General features: G+C 47.0%; 1 protein-coding gene across 2 annotated transcripts in view; it reads right to left on the reverse strand.

Annotated features, from left to right (window-relative positions):
• Window positions 1-20,769, reverse strand: part of HIVEP3 (HIVEP zinc finger 3) — a 257,097-nt gene that overhangs the window by 105,182 nt on the left and 131,146 nt on the right. For both annotated transcript variants that reach the window (XM_077337133.1, XM_077337132.1), the window contains exon 2: window positions 16,714-16,794. The gene's annotated coding sequence lies outside the window, so the exon portion shown is untranslated. The remainder of the gene's footprint in view (window positions 1-16,713; window positions 16,795-20,769) is intronic.

The following is a 20,769-nucleotide window of genomic DNA, read 5'->3' on the forward strand; positions in this document are numbered from 1 at the left end:
TACCCTGCTTTTTAGGAGGATGTTTCAGTAAGGAATACCTACCAGATGTTTCCAAAGTTCTAATGCTTTGGGAAGCTTTCCGAATAATTTCTATGTTCTGTATTTTGGGTGGTTGTTGTACGGTGGCCATGACAGACCCAGGCTGCCCCATCTCATCAGCTCTTGAAAGCTAAGCAGCATCTGCCTTGGCTAGTGCTTGAAGCAATGGCGAACCACCTCCCATGGTCTCTTGCCTTGACAACCCTACAGGGTCGCCATCAACCAACTTGGTGGCATTTCCCACTGTTTGTGCTTTCACCGAATCTGCCTGGCGTATCAACTCACCCCCAACAGGTTTTCAAATCTTAATGTTTTATTTTATATCCTGCTCTGTGAACATACAAATAAATGTAAAGTTAAAAGCGTTAAAGGCACACTCCAAGGAAAATAAATGAAATAAATCAAAGAAAACTACCCCTCCTGCAGCCAGAGTTGGCTTCTTCTCTTACTCAAAAGCCCAAAGGGGAAGCAAAGTTATATATTCTGAGCAAAAATGCGGAAAAGTCTGTTGCTCTCTTTTAGGCACAGGCCTTACATTCAATCTAATGTTACACTAAATCCTTTTCTGAGATAGTGACCTCCCCCCTCCCCCTTTAAAAGCAGTTTCCTGCTTCTTTACTACTGAATCACCCTGAGGGCTGATGGGGATTTCCCCAGACATTGTCCCATCTCCTGCCTTCCCCGCCTGAGCTGCCTTTGGGAAGGGGCCGGCCTCAGATCCGGCCACACAGACATGAGCTGTGTGAGCCAATTTGGATTTGGACCGCAGCACAAAAGGGTGGGGGACTTAACCCTCCCCCTTGCCCTGTAGGTGGAAGGGCAAGACCATCAGGGTTTAGGCCATTGGTGCAGTGGGACAAAGAGAGGATCCCTGGGGCCACTGCAGTTTTGGAAATGGCTCAAGGGGAAGGCTTGTACCCCTGATCCTCCAAGCACCATCCACATGGTCCTGTAAGATTTTGGTGGGCAGCCATCGAGGTGTACAGTAGAGTCACAGTGAGGGGAAGGAAGGAAGGAAGGAAGGAAGGAAGGAAGGAAGGAAGGAAGGAAGGAAGGAAGGAAGGAAGGAAGGAAGGAAGGAAGGAAGGAAGGAAGGAAGGAAGGAAGGAAGGAAGGAAATAGTGTGTTCCTGGAGTCCTGGAACACCATAGAGGCCAACACGACTTTCAGGGTAAAAGCTGCCTTCATTAGCTACAAGCAGGAATGGAAATCCTGGAGTCTCCCCCAGTGTGGGGAAGTGTGTTGCAAGAAAAGGTCTCCAGATGCAAAGGTACCACACAGAATGTAATCTGCTTGCTTAGAACCAGAGGTAAATGCTTTAGGGGCAGAAAATGAGCATCGGTGTTTGGCAAAGGGAGTTTTGACGCTTGCAAGCTTGCAGCCTGGAAATCTTGTTAGCCTTTAAAGTGCTAGTGGGCTGGAAGTGCTAGCTGTCCTGAGAATCCACGTTTCAACTATGAATTTCAGCACATTTGTTTGACAAGACTGAGGAACACTGCATCATGTAGACCTCTTGCACCAGGGATTCCCAACCAGGGTCCCAGGGAACGCCACCAGAGAGCTAGAAGCCTGAATTCATATTGTCTTTTATTATTATCTATGGACTACCGCATGTATTGTTCTAATTCTTTTACTGTTTTTATATCAACTTATATGATTGCATTGTAATGGCCTATGGCTGGAAACAATAAAGTCTTATACATACATAAAAAAACCCGAAACTGACCAATGGCATGAAGATCCATTTTTCATGATTGGGTTTTCCCCCCGGGGTTTCTCAGTTCAGTTCTGCCTCTTGTCCCACCATGCCGATCTCGTTCTTTTCCGCTGCTCCAGACAGACGAACTCTCTATCACGATCTACCCAACAAGGCTGTTGTGTGGATGGCGCCCCCCCCCCCCGGCCAAGCTGCTTGCCCTACCGTGACCCCTGTGAAAGGGTCGTTCGACCCCCAAAGGGGTCCCTACCCCCAGGCTGAGAACCACTGCTCTACAGGCCTCATCTCTTTCTCCACAATAGAAAAGATAAATGATAGATCGATTGATTGGCTGGCCTGTTCATCTGACTTCCGCGCCCACTTCTCTGAAGGGGCATGGCATCACTTCCGGGATTCCTCAAAGCCTGGAAAACATTGCAGAGGTACCCCCATGGGCAAAAGATTGGGAAAGACTGTTTTCACTATCATCGGAGTGTTATAGAGCATTTCACCAGCGGCACATGTCACATTGACGCACCCCCGTCTGGAGCCATATTGGACTCAAAGGCTCAGAGGGACTACCATGCAACACTCCCCACCCACCCCTTCCCATCTCAACTTGTTTACTACCATCTCCCCCACCCCCCCCACCACCACCCCATCTAAATGCTTTGCAAAGAGGCCTGGGGAGGCAATGAACACATGTTGCCTTGGCTATGTACAACTGTCCTGGGGCAACGCTGGTGGTTTTACAGTCGCTGTAAAAAAGAAAATTTGTCCAAAAAGTTTGTGGTGGGCATGGGGTATGGGTGAAGACAAAATCCCAATTCCGCTGCATTGGGGAGAAATGGGGAGGGGGGGGAGCAGGAAGACTGCGTGAAGCAGGAAGCGTCTCGGAGATGTATTTCTCGCAGCCGGCTCGGCCTTGCTCCACGCCGTCTGCATCGGCATCAATGAGAGCTCTGTGCTGCCACTGGAAGCCAAGGGACCCCGCCTGTTTGTGGTCGTACAGGAACATTTTGATCACATGCCACCAGCCACCGAGGACACAGGCCTGGCCCGGGTTCTGACTGTGCTGTTTCTGCATGGCTTAGAGGGAGGGTGGCCAACTTCCAGGTGTAGCCTGGAGATATCCAAGACTTACAACAAGATGGCAGAGATCTGTTCCGTGGAAGAAAACTGCTGCTTTGGAGGGCCTCTTTTCTCCAGGCGCCGTCTCCAAACCTCCGGGGAGAGGGATTGGCCCAAGCTCTCCCAGCAAGTTCCCGTGGTATTGTCAAGATTCGAACCTGGGTCTTTCAGACCCTCGTCCAACACGCTACTGATACCCGCTCAGCGACTCAAGAGCTGTATGTGGCTCTTTGACATGCAGCCTGGAGCTCTCCCGAGGAACATCCCCCAAGTCTGCGATCTTGATTTGCAGGGGAAATTCAAGCCACGGTTTGGGTGTAATGGAATTTTTTGCTGCAGAGCTGAAGTCCTCTGGTGAGCAGGTCCTCATGCACTGGGGGAGGGGAACTGGAAGAGGAATGCAGGGCCATGGATCCTCAGCAGCCAAACCCTGGTTTGCTATGAGGCCTGAGCTGCCCAGGGAATGGGAAAGCCAGTGATGGGGAGCTCACATCTTAAACCATCATTGGAGACCATGCCACAATCAGAAAGAAATAGATTCGTTGGTTCGTTTGTTTATGATTGGACTTTTAGCCCGACACTCCCGCAAGCAGCTTTGTGATGGGTAACAATGATTCAATAAAATCCCCAGTAAAATTCCAACAAAAAAAAAACAGCATCACAAAACACATAACAGCAAATAACAGCCTTACCCCTACCCACCATACAGACAGCCCCCATGGGAGAATGAGGGTCCGCCTGATGACCTTGCATAGACTTAGGAGAGGCCCCTGATCTTGCCTCCTCTGGCCTCAACCAAAGACCCGGCAGAAGAGCTCCATCTTTCAGGCCTTGTGGAACTGTGACAGCTCCATCAGGGCCCTCAGCTCACCTGGGAGCTCATTCCACCAGGCCGGGGCCAGGACTGAGAAGGCCCTGGTTGAGGCCAGGTGAACTTCCCTTGGGCCAGGGATCTCTAGCAGAGCAAAGAGCCCTACAGGAGGCCTATATAGCAGAACAATCCATTTTACACGTGATGCTGATCAGGGACAACAGCAAGACTAAGAGTCTTGCCTAAATTATTTGGGGTGATCAATCTCTTTCCAATGGGACCATCCCCACTGGCTGTATTATCAACAGGTCCGACAGAGGGAGGGTAGGATGCACCGGAATTTATTTATGTAGACCACATAAAATCGTAACCGTGTTTCCAATGATGTAATGGACCTCTGATTGGCCCTCGGGCGGGGGGGCTCCTCCCCACTGAAGGACAGTCAGAGGGACTGGCATGCAGTTAGGAAGAACTGGGGGGCTTCTGATTGGCCCTCACTGAGACCGTACGTTCAATGCTGATTCTAATCTCCTTCATGTGCACTTTGTAGCAAATATTTGTATTTTAATTTTTATCTATTATTGTTACTCAGCCTCCAGGTTCCTGGCTTGTTTTCTCAGGCGGGGCTTTTGTCTCCTTTTTGTTTTTCATCATAGCCTGCTTTTGTCAGCCTGGTCACCCACACAGAAGCCAAACATTTTACTATTATTATGCAGCAAATCAGGTAGACCTATGATGTTGCCTTCAGAGACTAAAGGGAAGCCTGAACAACCAAGAGGCTGAGTGTTAGGGAATCGCATAGTTTACTTGGAAGCAAACCTGTGTTTACTGTTGGCCTCTTTTCTCCTCCCACACGTTTCTTCCCAAGACACGCACTTGCATTTGGGAAGTCTATGGTCGTTTTATATTAAAGAGTCTGAGAAAGTAACATTCCAACATCATGGAAATGCATAGAGATCAGTAGGGATGTCTCAGGAAACTCGACATGACCTTCAAATTGCAGATCAGTCTTCCAAATGAGAAACAGATGCTTCCCCTTGGAAATCAGCATTGAGACAAGGCAGTACTACAGGCAGAGCCTGTCCTGAAGTGAGTGGGGCTAAATTGTCTGCATGGATCCAAAGCAACCAAGTTTTGTCCTTTGGCCCAAGCTCTCCCAGCTGTCTCTATTGCTCTATAGCAGTCTCTATTGCTCTGCTAACTAAAAGCTCCTCAAATAAAGGCTGTAGTTTGATTAATTTGAACAGGAACCATTTCTTTAAAATTAGTTAAGCAGATCCCTCCTCAGTGAATCAGGCAGCAGACTTAAAGAAATGAATTTCCAACCAAATCCAGTAAGGAGTAGTGGGATTAAAACATCAGACTAGGATCTGGGAGTCCCGGGTTCGAATCCCCATGCTGCAGAGGAAGCTTGCAGGGTGACCTTGGGCCAGTCACACACACTCAGCCTCACCTACCTCACAGGGTTGTTGTGAAGATTAAAACAGTGGAAAAGAGAATGAGGCAAGGTGACCTTGGGCCAGTCACACACACTCAGCCTCACCTACCTCACAGGGTTGTTGTGAAGATTAAAACAGTGGAAAAGAGAATGAGGCAGGGCAGTTGGGTCAGCCCAAGACAAAGGTAGGTGAAGGAGAGGTAAAAACTGAAGGCAGCATCTCTATCTTTAAAAATGCATTCTCTCTCCTTGCTCATGGCTCTCCTGAGCAGCCAACGCCCATGGCTCAGTGACAGAGCACCCTGCTTCATATACAGAAGGGCTTTGGCTGAGTCCCCAGCATTTCTAGTTAAGAGATCCCCAGTAACTCTATTCCACGCATGTTGGATGATTCACTTTCAATACACTCTAGAAGCAGAGTTTCCTGTTTCGCACAGAAAAATCCAACTCAAAAAGCCCAGTGAAACTGTATTGTCCTACATGTGCAGAAGGCTCCTGCTGGATCAGATCTATGGCCTATCTAATTCAGCATCCTTTTTCCAGCAATGGCCAGTCAGAAGCTACAGGAAAGCATGCAAGCAAGGTCCACAGGCAGTAGTCTCGCCCGCCCCCCAACTCTTCCCCACTATCTGATAATCCAGAGGTCCCATTTGGTTATCCCATGACTAATATCCAGTAATAAACGTATCCTACATAAACCTGTAGAGTCCCTGTTTAAAGGTAAAGGTATCCCCTGTGCAAGCACCGAGTCATGTCTGACCCTTGCGTTCTCTTGGCAAACTCAATACGGGGTGGTTTGCCAGTGCTTTCCCCAGTCATTACTGTTTACCCCCCAGGAAGCTGGGTAGTCATTTTACCAACCTCAGAAGGATGGAAGGCTGAGTCAACCTTGAGCCGGCTGCTGGGATTGAACTCCCAGCCTCATGGTCAGAGCTTCAGACAGCATGTTGGCTGCCTTACCACCCTGCGCCCCTGTTTAAACTCATCTAAGTCAGAGGTCATCACCAGATCTTAGGGCAGTGAGTTCCACCTGGCAGCAACTCACTGTGTCTTTTGTTGTGTCTTGAAACTACCACCGATCAGTTCCTTAAGAGGAAAGGTTGAAATACAGTCGTACAACCACCTCCCTGCATGGATTGCAATTGATTCTGAACCCAATCCAAACACTTCGACAACTGCTACACAGACATGCCAAACATGGGACAGTTCTGAAAAAGTTCTTCCAGCCACAGGTCTGATTTGGCTCTGAAATCTAGGAAAACCACCTACAAATATAGTGTTGTTATTGTAAGACTTTCAACCCCGTCAGTCTTGTTTTGTTTCAAAAATACAAGCCGGCCTTATGTTTTACATTTTTTTGCTTAGGTGATCTTTTTTATTTTTACATTTTGGCCAAGTCAGCATCTCATGTTTTTCTGGGAAAGACAAAAGATAGATAGTTTATAATACTATCTCCTTATGCACGCAACTCAGCTGCCTTCTTAAGTTATCTTCGGGGTATCAAGAGCCAACTTGGAGACTGGATGTTTCTTTCTTCTCAAACCCATTTAAGGCATCAAAAAAAGTTTCAAAAAGTGACTTCTCTCCCAAGCCAGAACTTTCTTTTTCTATGCAACGACGGCTGCAAATTTAGTATTGGCTAAGAACTGGAAGTCCTTGGAGATACCGACCATTGAGTCATGGTTGGATAAAGTTGCGGAGCTATTGAAAATGGTGAAGCTTACATCTATAATCAACAAAAAGCCAATGGAAGATTGGAGCAATGGAGGTTCTATATGGATGATCTTGCCAAAGGAAGAGTCAAGGAGACATCAAGGACTATGGGAGGATGAGGGACAGAGATTTACTGTAATCGACTGTTAATTTTTTTCTTTTTTGTATACTTTTATAGTTTTTTAAAGAGCCTCTTGTGGTGCAGAGTGGTAAGGCAGCAGACATGCAGTCTGAAGCTCTGCCCATGAGGCTGGGAGTTCAATCCCAGCAGCCAGCTCAAGGTTGACTCAGCCTTCCATCCTTCCGAGGTTGGTAAAATGAGTGCCCAGCTTGACTGGGGAAGGCACTGGCAAACCACCCCGTATTGAGTCTGCCATGAAAACGCTAGAGGGCGTCACCCCAAGGGTCAAACATAACCCGGTGCTTGCACAGGGGGATACCTTTACCTTTATAGTTTTTTTAAAAAAATATAAGATTTGTAAAGTTTCAAAAGGACAGGCAGAAACTTCTAGAAGAGCACGGACTTCCCAGACCTAGGGCCACATTTAGCTCCTAGGAGGCAGTTTTGGACCAGGCATGCCTTTTGCCACCCTCAACCCCAGTCCCCCCACCCTTGATGATATGAGGAGTTGGAGAAAAGGGGGAGGGAACAGTAGGGAGGGAAGAACAAATTTAGAGTCCAGGGGCATCTTTAAGACCATGCAGAAGGTCCTGGGTTCAATCCCCAGCATCTCCAGGCAATAAGCATGAGACCCGAGAGATCCACTGACAGTCAGAGTAGCCATTGTCTCCCAACTTGTAGGCCGGGACCCACAAGTGGGTTGCAAAGCCCTCCTAATGGGTGTCCCTGCCCTTTCCATTTCCATTGTAGCCTGAAAACCAAGATCTGACCCCGGAAACAGGACCTTTTGTGCCGCCCATATGTACTTGAAGTTATTGTATTACACTGTACTTATCCCCATGTTCTATGTAAACTGCCCTGAGCCGCAAGGGAGGGTAGTATATAAATTGAATGAAGGAACGATAATCATTATTTTTTCTTCACGGCAAGTACATGTTGATCAAGTAAAATGCGGCCTGATGGTAGTAGAGTGAGTGTCTTTTTTGTATGTTGGATTTTTAGGCCGCCCCTCTCTTAGGGCAGCTGACAACATTTAAAATTCCACACGTAAAAACATAAAACCATTTACAATTAAAAGCAAAATCCATTTTAAAACGTGCTCCATCACAACCTCAAAAACCTGGGCTCAAATAGATCTAAAACAAGTTTACATACCCAGGCTTAGGTGGAAAGGGGGTGAGGAGTAGGGGAGGGGGGTATCCAGATGTGAATGAATGTTGGCCTTGGTCTCAACCATATGAGGTCTTAGGATCTTAGGAGGGATCAGAGGGAGTAATCGAGGAGGAGAAGGTGGTCCAAGGCTGCAATGTGAACCTCCGTGTGCAAAGGCTATGCATGTTGGATTGCTGGATTGCCGGGGGGGGGGGGGGGCGGTATACAAATATTGTAAATAAGTAAATACCTGGTTAGCCACTGTGGAAAACCACATGCTGAACTAGACAACAACCAAGGTCATAGTTTACTTAGGGCTTAAAAAAACAAACCCTTGGGCCATCCCTGTATGGGTCATCATCCCAAGTCTATTTGGACTTGTAGGTCTCCATATCGAAAAGGTCGTGAATCTCTGGGGTATCCAGTAGTGACAGCGATGGACCAATGGTCTGATTTGGCTTTGTGTGTCCTCAAGATATTCTGTGATAGTTGCAGCACAGGTTGAGAGTTGCCTGAGGACAACGAAGTGATGAGGGGATAAGATTTCCTTTTCAAACTCTGCAACACTGTGGGCCAATACGTTTATATTTTAAACCTATTATTATTATATTACTACTACTACTACTACCACCACCACCACCACTACTACTATATTTTGATTTATTACCTGCCATTCCCAAATGGCTCGTGGCGAGTTACATCAGTCTGAATAACCCCCCCCCCGATAAAACCCCATAAAAACCCCAGACATAAAAGCATCACAATCCAATCGTCGCAATATAAAAGAAGAAGAAGAAGAGTTGGTTCTTATCAAAGAGAAGATGCGGCGGAAAAACAGTACAAAACCTATACCTTCTCCCAGTACAAGACTCATAAAGGGAGGGGGCAGAATCTGAATAGCCTCGGATTCATACTGATGGGCCGATCCCTCATTATCAACTCATGAGCATGCATCCACGTCCGTACAATGGCTGGCTTGGGAGGACGAGGCTTTTCAAAAACCCCGTGGATGATGGGAATGTAATTCCATCCCATAATAACAACGCTAAAAGACAAGGTTGTTCAGGTTTGAAATTAAAATGCTGCCATGGTCCCGCCACTAACAGCAACCCAAAACGTACCCCCAGTTGGGAGAGAGTACAAAGTCAAAGGAGTCGAATGCAAAATGGCAAAAGTCGGAGCTCTACGCAGGCCCAGTGGAAGAAAGCAACGCGTTTCTACTGTCAGAAAAGGCACATTTCATCTGTCAGAGAGATATAGTGACCAAAGCCAAGGGTACGTTCCCAAAGTGAATGTCTCATTCCCTTCTAGACAAGAGAAACAGGACATGCATGCAAGATGCCAAAGCTGCTAAGCAGAATTCTCCCAGCGCTCTACAAAAACGACAAGGTATGTCCCACAGCCCTGCCATTTCCCCCCCTTATGCAGACTGACAATGTCTCAACTATCAGGGAGTGGACCAGCAGCAAGGAGAAGGACAGTGGCTGGGTGGAAGTAGAAGATAGCCAGGTGCTTAATGGCCGTACTTTCTAAAAAGGCCAGAGAATCCCACAGGAAAAAAAAGGACAGCCCAAAGCAACTTTCTGTCCTGCTGAGTTTTTAATTAAAACCTTGTCACCTGGGGGAACCGCAGTTGACCCAGTACCCATACCCACTACTGAAGAAGAACAAGAAGAGTTGGTTCTTATATGCCGCTTTTCTCTACCTGAAGGAGTCTCAAAGTGGCTTACCTTTCCTTTCCTCTCCCCACAACAGGCACCTTGTTACATAGGTGAGGCTGAGAGAGCCCTGATATTCCTGCTCGGTCAGAATAGCTTTCTCAGTGCTGTGGGGAGCCCAAAGTCACCCAGTTGGCTGGATGTGGGGGAGAAGTAGGGAATCATACCCGGCTCGCCAGGTTAGAAGTCTGCACTCCTAACCACTACAACAACTGCCCAGGAGTCTGAGGGGCTGATCCCAATGGGTGTGGAAATTCGATCAACTCACCCAGAGGGCAGAGGTGGTAACAGAAGGTGGGAAAGATACTCAACTCTGAGGTATGACCCCTACGTCACAAGTGCCAGTCTGCATTCTGCTAGAGATGGCATGTTCTACCTAAGAATGATACTAGCCAAAAGGTGCCCGTAAGAACCTAAGAGGAGCCATGCTTGATCAGACTCGGGGTCCATCGAGTCAAGCAAGCTGTCTCACACAGTGGCCAACCAGTTCCTCTGGACAGCCAGCATAGAGGTTGAGGCCTTCCCCCTGATGTTGCCTCCAGGCATTGGTATCCAAAAGCTGACTGCCCCTGAATCTTGAGGTTCACTTCAATCACCACGATCCCCTATTTTGCATGTATACGGACTACCCTCCGTTGATGTGATCAAAACCTGGGAATTTTGCAAAATTCAAGATTGGGTTCGTAGGAGAGGGATCCAAAACATGACAGGGATCCAAAACTCTAAATCGTCCAGTTAGTATCAGAGGGTTACATATGTCAGATCTTTCCCTGGATACCTAAATGATCTAACAAACGCCCATCTTAGAAAAGCCTTGATTTGTGTAAAGTTTCAGGCCTTCCCTTCTGCATACTTGCACGGCGGATTTAATCAGGTCCCACCAGATTGTCGGTTGTGCCCTTGTGGGCTTAACCAAGTTGAAGACCATGTTGAAGACCTCATTGACCACATTTCAGTGAGGTTGAACACAGTGCTGTCCATGGTCCCTGGCTCAGATGATGAGAAAATAATATTTCTTTTGGCAGACGTTTTCCCTCCTGTCATTTTAATGGTTGCTAATTTCATTTCCTCATCCATTATTATTAGAGAAGGGTTCGTTTCAAGTACGGCTGAGGGATCCTTGTTTTTTTTTTGTGTATTTTTTTTCCATTTTACTGTTTTAATGCTTTGTTGGTTTGCAGGATTGACTTCTGCTTCAACAATAACTTCAAATTCACTCACCATGGCTAAGAGCCACAGACAGACCTCTCACCTGTACACCTGTCCAGCCCCCTTTAAAAGTTATCTGTGCTTGTGGCCATCACAGAGGCCACTATTTAATCTGTGGTTGTTGTTGTTGTTGTTGTTGGATTTATAGCTCGAAACTCCTGAAAGGCTCGTGGCGGGTCACAACACATATAATCCCCAATAAAAATTTCCCTAATACAATAAAATAGTTTAAAAGACCTAAAAAACCCGAAAACAAGAAACCAAGTGCTGGCGGAACATACACAACCTAGCCCAACCCGCCCACAGCCCAGTGGGCAAAGGGGTCATTAATCATTTCACTACATTTCACCGCCAAGAATAGTCCGGGGGGGGGGGTCCAGCTCTTCCTTAAGGTGCTGGCCTCAACCATAAACGAGACATAAGAGCTCTGTCTTACAGGCCCTGCGGAAAGCTGAAAGCTTTGCGTGATGTATTTCCCTTTGTCCGTCCTGAATCTACTGGCCCTCAGCTTCGTTGACTGCCCTCAAGGTCTACTATCTTAGGAGAGAAAAGAAGTTCCCTTTGCGAATAATCTATGCCCGATGCCCAATAGATCTTTTCAGCCAAATGAGGACACTGGTAGCCAAAAACTCCAAGGCACTGTTTTGCTTACCTGTTCATTGTCCTTGCCTCCCAGTGATCCTTAAACATTTGTCTAGCTAAAACAATAGGTTTTAATGTACAAGGGTGCGCATGAGGTGCTCTGAATTCCAAAGAGGCGTAAATCACCCACCTACTGTTTATTTGCTTTAGCGAAGAACAAGAAAACATTTTATAGCCCATACATGGCCTGTAAGGTACCAGCAATATTTTTTGACGTAATGTGATATCGCCATATACAGGAACTGTTGCATTTGTGACTTGTAAGGCAGTGTGATGTCCTTTTCTCACAGACAAGCGATTCATGTTCTAATCACACTGAACATGCTTCTGCCCCTGAGCCTCAGTTCCCCGAGTAACTATTGTCTATTTAGCCGAACATCAGCACAGTTCACAATTAAAAGGGATGCTCTGCATTATTGATCGTCGGCACGAGTTTCAAATGCCTTAGAATTCTTACCAAGCAAATTAAATATGAAAGGGCCTCAAGCAATTATGTCCGACAATCTGTAGTCTACAATTGCAGCAGAATTCCCTCCCTGGCTCTTAAGCTATTCTGTTCCGCAACCTTTTGATCGTGGGACAACCCCTGGAATAATTTTTCAGTCTTCGAGGAGTCTCAGAAGTGATGTCAGCTGGCCACGCCTCCTTGCCATGCCCCCTGGAAGTGACATCACCACCCTTCGCCCTCCCCCACCATCTTTAGCACAACGATGGTGACTCCACCATGTGTAGGCCAGAAAAACTCAGCTATGTGGTTCCTCGCATCCAGAGTAGTGCCATGGATCTCCATGGTCTCATTCTGCTGCATGAACAGTGTTCTCCTGAAATGACTCGTGCGTTATATCCCATGTCCAATGCATCTACCAGTAAAAAGTCAGAAACCATAGAGGAATAAATTGTGCACTGCCCAGTCCCGTGCATAATGGCTGAAGGAGAATGTCCCACTGTTCTTATTCGGGCATCCTCCCTGATGAAAACGCAGAGCAAGGCAGTTTTATCCTGCTTGTTGTGGATTAACCAAGGAAGTGGTTGTGCTGAAGCGCCAAAGCTTCACTCTATTGCCATTCTTTCAGAACATCTGTAGACCTTCCTCTCCTTGGAACGCTGAAGGGGACTAAACAATTTATACATTGTCAATATACCTAATTCTCAACATGGCCAAATACGTGGATACTTAAATCCAGAGACTGGAGCCATGAACAGATAAGATAGATCATTCTGCAAACATAAGAAAAACCCAACTGGGGGGAGGATAATCCCTCCAAAACAACAGGAATAATGCCTCTAAGAAAGAAATGTCCTTGGTAGCGTTGCTTGGCAATCACAACAGTGTTGCCAGTTGAAGCCTTGGTTTCTGTCAGTATAGGGCAATGGGATGGGGCAGGGCCATTTCCAGGGCTGTGTTGGTCTTTGCCAGATTAGGGCCAGGTACAGCAGCCACTACTGAGGTCCATTCTGCACATATTGAATAATCCCCACTTTCAATGTGATATTCCATCTGGATTTTCCTGTGCAAAACAGGAAAATCTAGTTCAAAAGTATACTGAAAGTGCATTAGCCAACCTGTATGGAATGGGCCTGGGTGACTTGATAACTATGCAAATTGGATGACTTACCCAGGTCAGGTTCCTTGCTACACATAGACTTTATTACAGTTGTCAGATTTGGACATCTCCACAGCATGAACGATAGTGGCCAGTGTTCAACAGAAACGGCTGTTCAAATCTGCCCTCCCTAAACTTTCACTTGGCACTGTCAGCATACTTTCAAACCTATGACCCAGCCTCACCCACCTCACAGGATGTCTGTTGTGGGGAGAGGAAAGGGAAGGCGAATGTAAACCACTTTGAGCCTCCTTCGGGTAGAGAAAAGTGGCATATAAAAACCAACTCTTCTTCTTCAGTAATATCAGGGCTCTCTCAGCCTCACCTACCTCACATGGTGTCTGTTGTGGGGAGAGGAAAGGGAAGGTGACTATAAGCCCCTTTGAGACTCCTTCGGGTAGGGAATAGCGGCATATAAGAACCAACTCTTCTTCTTCTTTCAAGTTGGAGCAGGTTCTTTATGGTTCCCTGGTGATCTCCCATCCAAGCAACGGCCGGGGCACCCCTGAGGATGGGAGGTCTCCAGATGCTGTGTTTCTGCACTCGATACCAAATTATATGCAAGTGAGATCCTTGTGGGAAATGGCGGGATCACATTCACAAGCCTCACCTGTCTGCTTGTCTGAACAGTTCCCGGTGGGGTGGCCCATTTTTTTTTCCTTCTCAGGAAACAGCTCGGACACCTTAAACAACCGTGTGATGCATAACAATTCAGCAAGTGAAGGTTTCTCTCGGTGTCCCTGTGCCTCTATAGTGTGAAATCCTTTGCGTGCTGAACTAGATGGGGGAATTCGCATCCTCAGTTCTGGCAGACTTAGGGCAGCCCTGCAAATTTTTTAAAAATAATAATCTTGGATGGCTTCTTATGAAACCTTCCCCAGTCCCCCTGCGTGGAGAGGAAGGCGTCCAAATTAAACAGGCTGCTTTCAACCTCAACCAAAGGCTTGCCTAGGTGGGAGATGAAATTGAGCACGCTCCAGAAACCACCATAAATCTCTCCCCTCCCGTCTAGCGCTCTTCCCCCAAAATAGCTCCAATGGCAACAGTTACTCTCTCACTTACAAGAGATGGGAAGGGCCAGGAAAAACATCGCCTCGTCCCGGTAGGAAATCACGGATGCATTTTAATGTGCCACCTGCTTATACAGCTCCACATCTACCCAGCCTTCTGAATAAACAGATATCCCCTTCCTGGCTGGTAGACGGAACACTGCCCAAGCTTGTTCTAAGAACATGCCAAAATTACAGGGCTTTGACAAACAAGGAATATTTTAGGAATGGATGTGCCCCCCTCCCCAGTCTTTTTTTTTTAAGTCAATCAACGGGGTATTCATTGACCTCAACATGTTTTGTCGTGTTGGATTCTAAAAGCCACGCTCAGTTGCCTTTATTTAGAACTCCCAAGTGATTATTCCAGGTTAGAGGTCAAGATCCATGTCACGCAGGCCATCTGTGGTTGGCTCCCCCATCATGTTTTTGAGGTTTAATAAGTTCTCGGGGAGCGAATTTAGATAAGGTCATTGTACAGTGGGAGGAGTGGTCCTTTCTCCCTCCCTGCCCCCCCCCATGTGCAATGTAGTCCCAAAAGAACCTTGTTCTCCCCTCTCCAAGCTATCATTAGTCTTGGAAGGAAAAGACAGGCACCACACAAATGCCCGTCTCTTTTCCCTACTGGGGCTCTGAGCTGCTTGAAAAGGGACCATTTCTGCCATGAAACTGGCATGGGAGAGCTAGTGTTGCATGCCGTCAATAGAGCGGCTAAAATCTGGGAGAGATTTCCATCTCTACTCAGCCTCAAAGCTCTTTGGGGAAACCTGAGGCCAGACCGTTTCCAGCCTCTGGGAGGCCCTGGTTTGAATTCTCACTTGGTTGTGGAAGCTTGCTGAAGGAACTTAGGGCAGCCTAACTTTCCTCAGTGGGTTGCTGTGAGGGGGCAAAATGGTGGCGGGGAGAGCTGTGAGCTCCTTGCGGGTAAAAATGCTTCTCCAATTGCTGTTTCTAGAGGTCCCCTGTTCCTCCAAAGCAACATTTCTGTGGCCAATTGGGGTTGAACGGCAATGGAAGGGTGGGATCAAGGAGCTCACATTCCAGAGAAAGCAGTCCTTCCACCCATGGCAAGACTCTGTTAGATTTGAGTGCTTGGAGGGCAGCAACTTGTCTATGCCGCCTTACTCTGCCAGGCATCTGGCTTGCTGTGCTGACTTTGCCCGTTTATAATAATGACGATAATAATGACGATGACTCAAAATAGCAGTATTCATGTCAGGGCACGAAAGGTCAGATTATTCACTTAGTTATTACTAATGACTGCTGCTTTACAAGACCTCTTCCGCAGGGCCTGTAAGACGGAGCTCTTCCGCCAGGCTTATAGTTGAGGCCGGGCGGTAAGAAGATCAGCCCCCCCCCACAAACTGGCGGTAGAGAGTGTCACCCCCCCTCCCATAGTTGAGGATGCGGAGACTAAATGAGTAAGATTAAGCCATCATTGTTGCCACTGTGACCAATTGGTCACCAACTATTGTAAATTTATTGGAACTTATTGTTATTTTATGGTTTTTAGGAGATGGGGTTATGCTCCAGCCAAATACCATGTGGATGAGTTGTCTTACAAGCCCTGCAGAACTGAGTCAGTTCCGCCTGGGGCCTCACCACCACTGAACCGCTGTCCCTTGTCTACCAGCATTGGCAAGGTGGTGAACAAGAAACTCATTATATTAATTAATTAATTAATTAATTAATTAACTTACTTACTTACTTACTTACTTACTTACTTACTTACTTACTTACTTACTTACTTACTTACTTACTTACTTATTTATTTATGTTTTGATTTATAGCTCACCGCTCTCAGCAAGATAGCTCTCAGCGGGGCACACTAAAAAACCCCAATAAAATACACATTTGTCCCTATTAAAACACCCATTAAAAAAAAAACCCTATGGCGGCAACAATTCAAATCCTATAGAGCTAGCTAAAATCCGGTTACAGGGGGACCCCAAGCGCCACCCCACCATCCACAGCGATAGATGGCTAGTGGGGACTTCCAATTCAGATGTTTCTTCTTCTTCTCTGCCAACCACATCTCTGATCAACCACGTTGAATGCTATCATGAGTTCTAATAACACAACCAGTGCTGACCCGTCTCTACCCAGCTGTCCTTGGAGGACATGCATCAGGGAGACGAAAGCCGTCTTCACCCCAGGGCCAGGACGGAATCCAGATTAAAATGAGTCAAGAACCGAGCTGACCAGCGAAAGACACACCCAGGCTACAGATTTCTGCCAAGGTACCTTTGTCTCCCTAGTAATGGAGGCCCCAGTTTAAGTGGGATACTGGGCAAGTGAAAATTCACCCAAGCAAAAGTGCATCTCCTTGGCCAATGCCCTCTTCCAATCAGGTGCCTGTCCCAACGAATTCCAACCATAGAGAGATCTCTTACCTGTGAAGATAACAGTCGTTTTTGTTTGTTTTCAGCAGCACCCCATAAGGTGATCAGAAGACAGAAGATACACATGGGAACCTAAGGAAGAAAACAGAAATTATTTTGAATACATGAAAACAATGCCTACACCATGGAAAGAGAGACATTCACACCAAATGGTAACTTAATGCATCTCCCCACAAACCTATTCAAAGGTTATGGAGCAACTGTGAGAAGATCTAAGAACTTCATCATAAGGGTGTCCATAACCAAGAAAAAATGGTGATTTGAGTTCTCATGCAAACACACAGCAAGCTGTGCTTTACTCAATCAGACTTTGGGTCCATCAAGGTCTGTATTGTCTACTCTGACCAGCAGCAGCATTAATTGTCTCATAGAGAGGTCTCTCACAATACTCACTGCCTGGTCCTTTTAAACTGGAGATGCAGGGGACTGAACCGGAGGCCTTCTGTCTGTCAAGCAGAGGCTTTCCTATGGAGCCATGACCCCTCCCCAATTTATTTGTTATTGTACTTATATCCTGGCTTCCTCCCATCACAATGCCCAAGGTGGTTTACAAGCATTATTTTGGAGGCTTCCACTCCACACTCCAAGCGTCCAAGCAAGGTTGCTTCATCATGTATCCTAGGACCATATCCAGGGGAAACGGACACAACTGTGCCATCCTAAGCAGACTTAGGTAATATACACCAACAGTTAGGAAATGTTTACCTCTAACCTGATTCTTCTAACCAGTCTTAGATGAAAGGGCCATGGCTCAGAACATCTGTTTGTGTGCAAAAGACCCAGCAGGGCTGCATCCACACTGGGGGCTTCTCTACCTTTGCTTCCAAACTGTAGTATCTTTTGGGGGAGCACTCACACAACACACACACACACACACCCTCCATAATCATTCACCTCCCAGACTTTCCCTGTCCTCAAGGCATTCTATCACAAAACCTGACACATCTAGGGATAGAAGTAAGCAAGATAGAGTGTCTGGGTGGCAGGTTGACATGGACAGAGAGGTTGTTGTGGGGCACCTGGCTGCACTGCATGAGTTCAAATCCCCTGGGCTGGGTGGTGTGCACCAGAGAGCAAAGAACTTTCTGGAGAGCTTGTGGAACCCTTGTGGAACCCCTGCCCATCATCTTTAGGACTCCTTGGGAGAATGGATAGGAGCCAGAAGACTGGAAGAGAGCGAATGCTATCCCAGTCTTCAAAAAAGGGAGGAGAGATGACCTGGGAAACTACAGGCCAGTGAGTCTGACTTCAAGTGCAGGGAAGATAATGGAGCAAATTTGAAAGGGGGAGATCTGCAATCATCTGAAGGACAATTTGGTGATTCTGGAAAGTCAGCATGGATTTGTCTCTAACAGGTCCTACCAGACCAACCTGGTTTCCTTCACTGACTGAGTGATGGGCTTGATGGGCTTATTAGATCGTGGAAACTCAGTCAATGTTGTTGACCTGGATTGCAGTAAGGCCTTTGACAAGGTCTCCCATGATGTTCTGATGGGTAAACTGGAGGGCTGTAGACTGGAATTTCAGGTGGTTAGGTGGATAGGAACTGACTAGAAAACCACAACCAAAGAGTGGTTGTCAGTGATATTCTATCAGAGTGGAGGGAGATGACCAGCGGAGTGCCACATAGTGCTGGGTCTGGTACTTTTCCAAATTTTTATCAATGATCTGAATGAAGGGGTAGGGGGACTCCTCATTAAATTTGCAGATGACATCAAATTGGGAGGAGTAACATCCCAGAAAACAGAGATAGAGTTCAATGAGATCTGAACGTGCTGGGAAAGTGGGCAAACGAAAACAAGATGCAATTCAATAAGGATAAGTGCAGAGTTCCATATCTGGGTCGCATCTGTGAACTGTAAGCTAAATATGAGCAGACAGTGTGATGCGGCAGTAAAGAAGGTGAATGCAGTCTTGGGTTGTGTCAACTGTGGCATCACATCAAAATCACAAGATGTCACAGTCTCAATGTATACTGCAACGGTCACACTACACCTGGAGTACTGTGTGCAGTTCTGGATACCTAAATTTGTAAAGGATGTGGACAAATTTAAGAGGGTTCAGAGCAGAGCAACAAGAATGATCCAAGGCCTGGGGACCAACCCCTATGAGGAAAAGCTGAGACACTTGGGAATGTTCAGCCTGGAGAAGAGGAGATTGCAAGGGGACATAATGGCTGTCTTTAAGTATTTGAACGGTTGCCCCTTTCAGAAGGGGGAGGGAAAAGTCCCTGTTGGCAGAGAGGATCGGACCTGCAGTAATTGGTTTAAACTATGTACAGAACAGTATTGGCTAGATATCAGGGGGGAGAAATTACAGTCAGAGCAGTTTAGCAGTGGAATCAGTTGCCTAAGGAGGTGGTGAGCACCCCCTTTACTTTAAGCAGCAGCTAGACAGATATTTTGCATGGATGGTTCAGGCTGCTCCTGCATTGAGCCAGGGGCTGAACTAGATGGCCTGTATGGCCCCTTCCAACTCTATGATTCTAATATAAGTCTTCATGATGGTGCCAGCCAAGAGACTTCTGTCCAAAGCGGAGAATAAGACTAAATTATTTGTGACTGGAGTGGTGATTCACACCACCAGTTCTCTCTGTTTGGATGACAAGTATCAGGAACGGTCTTTCTTTGTCCCAGATTCTGGACTATATGCGGCAGGGGTAGTCAAACTGCAGCCCTCCAGATGTCCATGGACTACAATTCCCATGAGCCCCTGCCAGCATTTGCTGGCAGGGGCTTATGGGAATTTTAGTCCATGGACATCTGAAGGACTCCAGTTTGACTACCCCTGATTTGGGGCAAACCCATGGGAACATCTGCTGGCTGGCTGGCTGGCTTTGCTAGCAAAGATGGTTAAAGTTTCAGTTCATCAGAGAATTGAATTTCTTCGAAAAGACAAATGCAGGTTTGTAACCTTAAATTTACCTAATTCACAATCGCTGCAAGAGAGAGGTGGGGGAAGACACAGCACATTCCGCTGCATCAAGGATGAAGTACGTTGTTATGGTGACCATTTCCAGCCTTGGGTCAATTTTAGCTATGCACATTTTCATCCATTGCAATATTGTGCGTTTCGCCTCATACACAGCCACACATTTCCTTCGCTACAAAACGATGTGTGTCACTTTGGGTTAACGAAATACGGCACATTCATTTTAGGCAAATGGCACGTCGGATGGACTAATTCAGTACCTTTCATTAGCCTTCTTGGCTCAAGACGTTCTTGTCGAAATCCAACCGTTCCGCCGTTTTTATCCCAGCCTTCTTTCAAGAAGCAAAGAGCCTCCTGCCCTCTACACCACCAACACCCATTCTGTCCTCAGAACAACCCTGCGAGGTAGGTTAGGCGGATGGTGTGGGACAGATTCAAGAACACTCAGCACTCCTTGCCAGAGTGGGGATTTGAACCCGGGCCTCCCAGATCACAGTCTAATCCAAAGAAACCTATGGTCTAGCACAGGGGTAGTCAACCTGTGGCCCTCCAGATGTCCATGGACTACAATTCCCATGAGCCCCTGCCAGCTTTGCTGGCAGGGGCTCATGGGAATTGTAGTCCATGGACATCTGGTGGACCACAGGTTGACTACCCCTGGTCTAGCATACAAAATCTGCTCAAGAGCCTCAGCCTCAGAGAAGTCACATGGGCTTCCACCAGCCCTTCTGCAGGGCCTGCTAGACAAAGCTGTTCCGCCAGGCCTATGGTTGAGGCCTATAAAGGCAACACCATCAATAACTGGCCTTCCAAAGGAGAGTCTGTCCCATAGGATATACTGGAGTGGATGGGGGCACCTTCTTTGGGAACCCCTAGACGTGCACCACTTGGGCCAACCCTGAGCTGGCAACCCAATGTGGAGGAGTGGGGAATCAAACCAGGTTCTCCTGATTAGGGGTCCTTGCTCTTAACTAGTACACCAAGCCAGCTCAAAGGCATAGCTCCTTGGGAAATCAAGGTGGCAGTGGAAGAGGGGGAGAATGAATTTGTTGTGGGGCATTAGATGGTCCAAAACCTAGAGGGAAATAAGACTTCGAGAAGTTATCAAAGGAGTGA

Source organism: Paroedura picta, chromosome 5, assembly GCF_049243985.1.
Source record: "Paroedura picta isolate Pp20150507F chromosome 5, Ppicta_v3.0, whole genome shotgun sequence".
Classification (NCBI taxonomy): Eukaryota; Metazoa; Chordata; class Lepidosauria; order Squamata; family Gekkonidae; genus Paroedura; species Paroedura picta.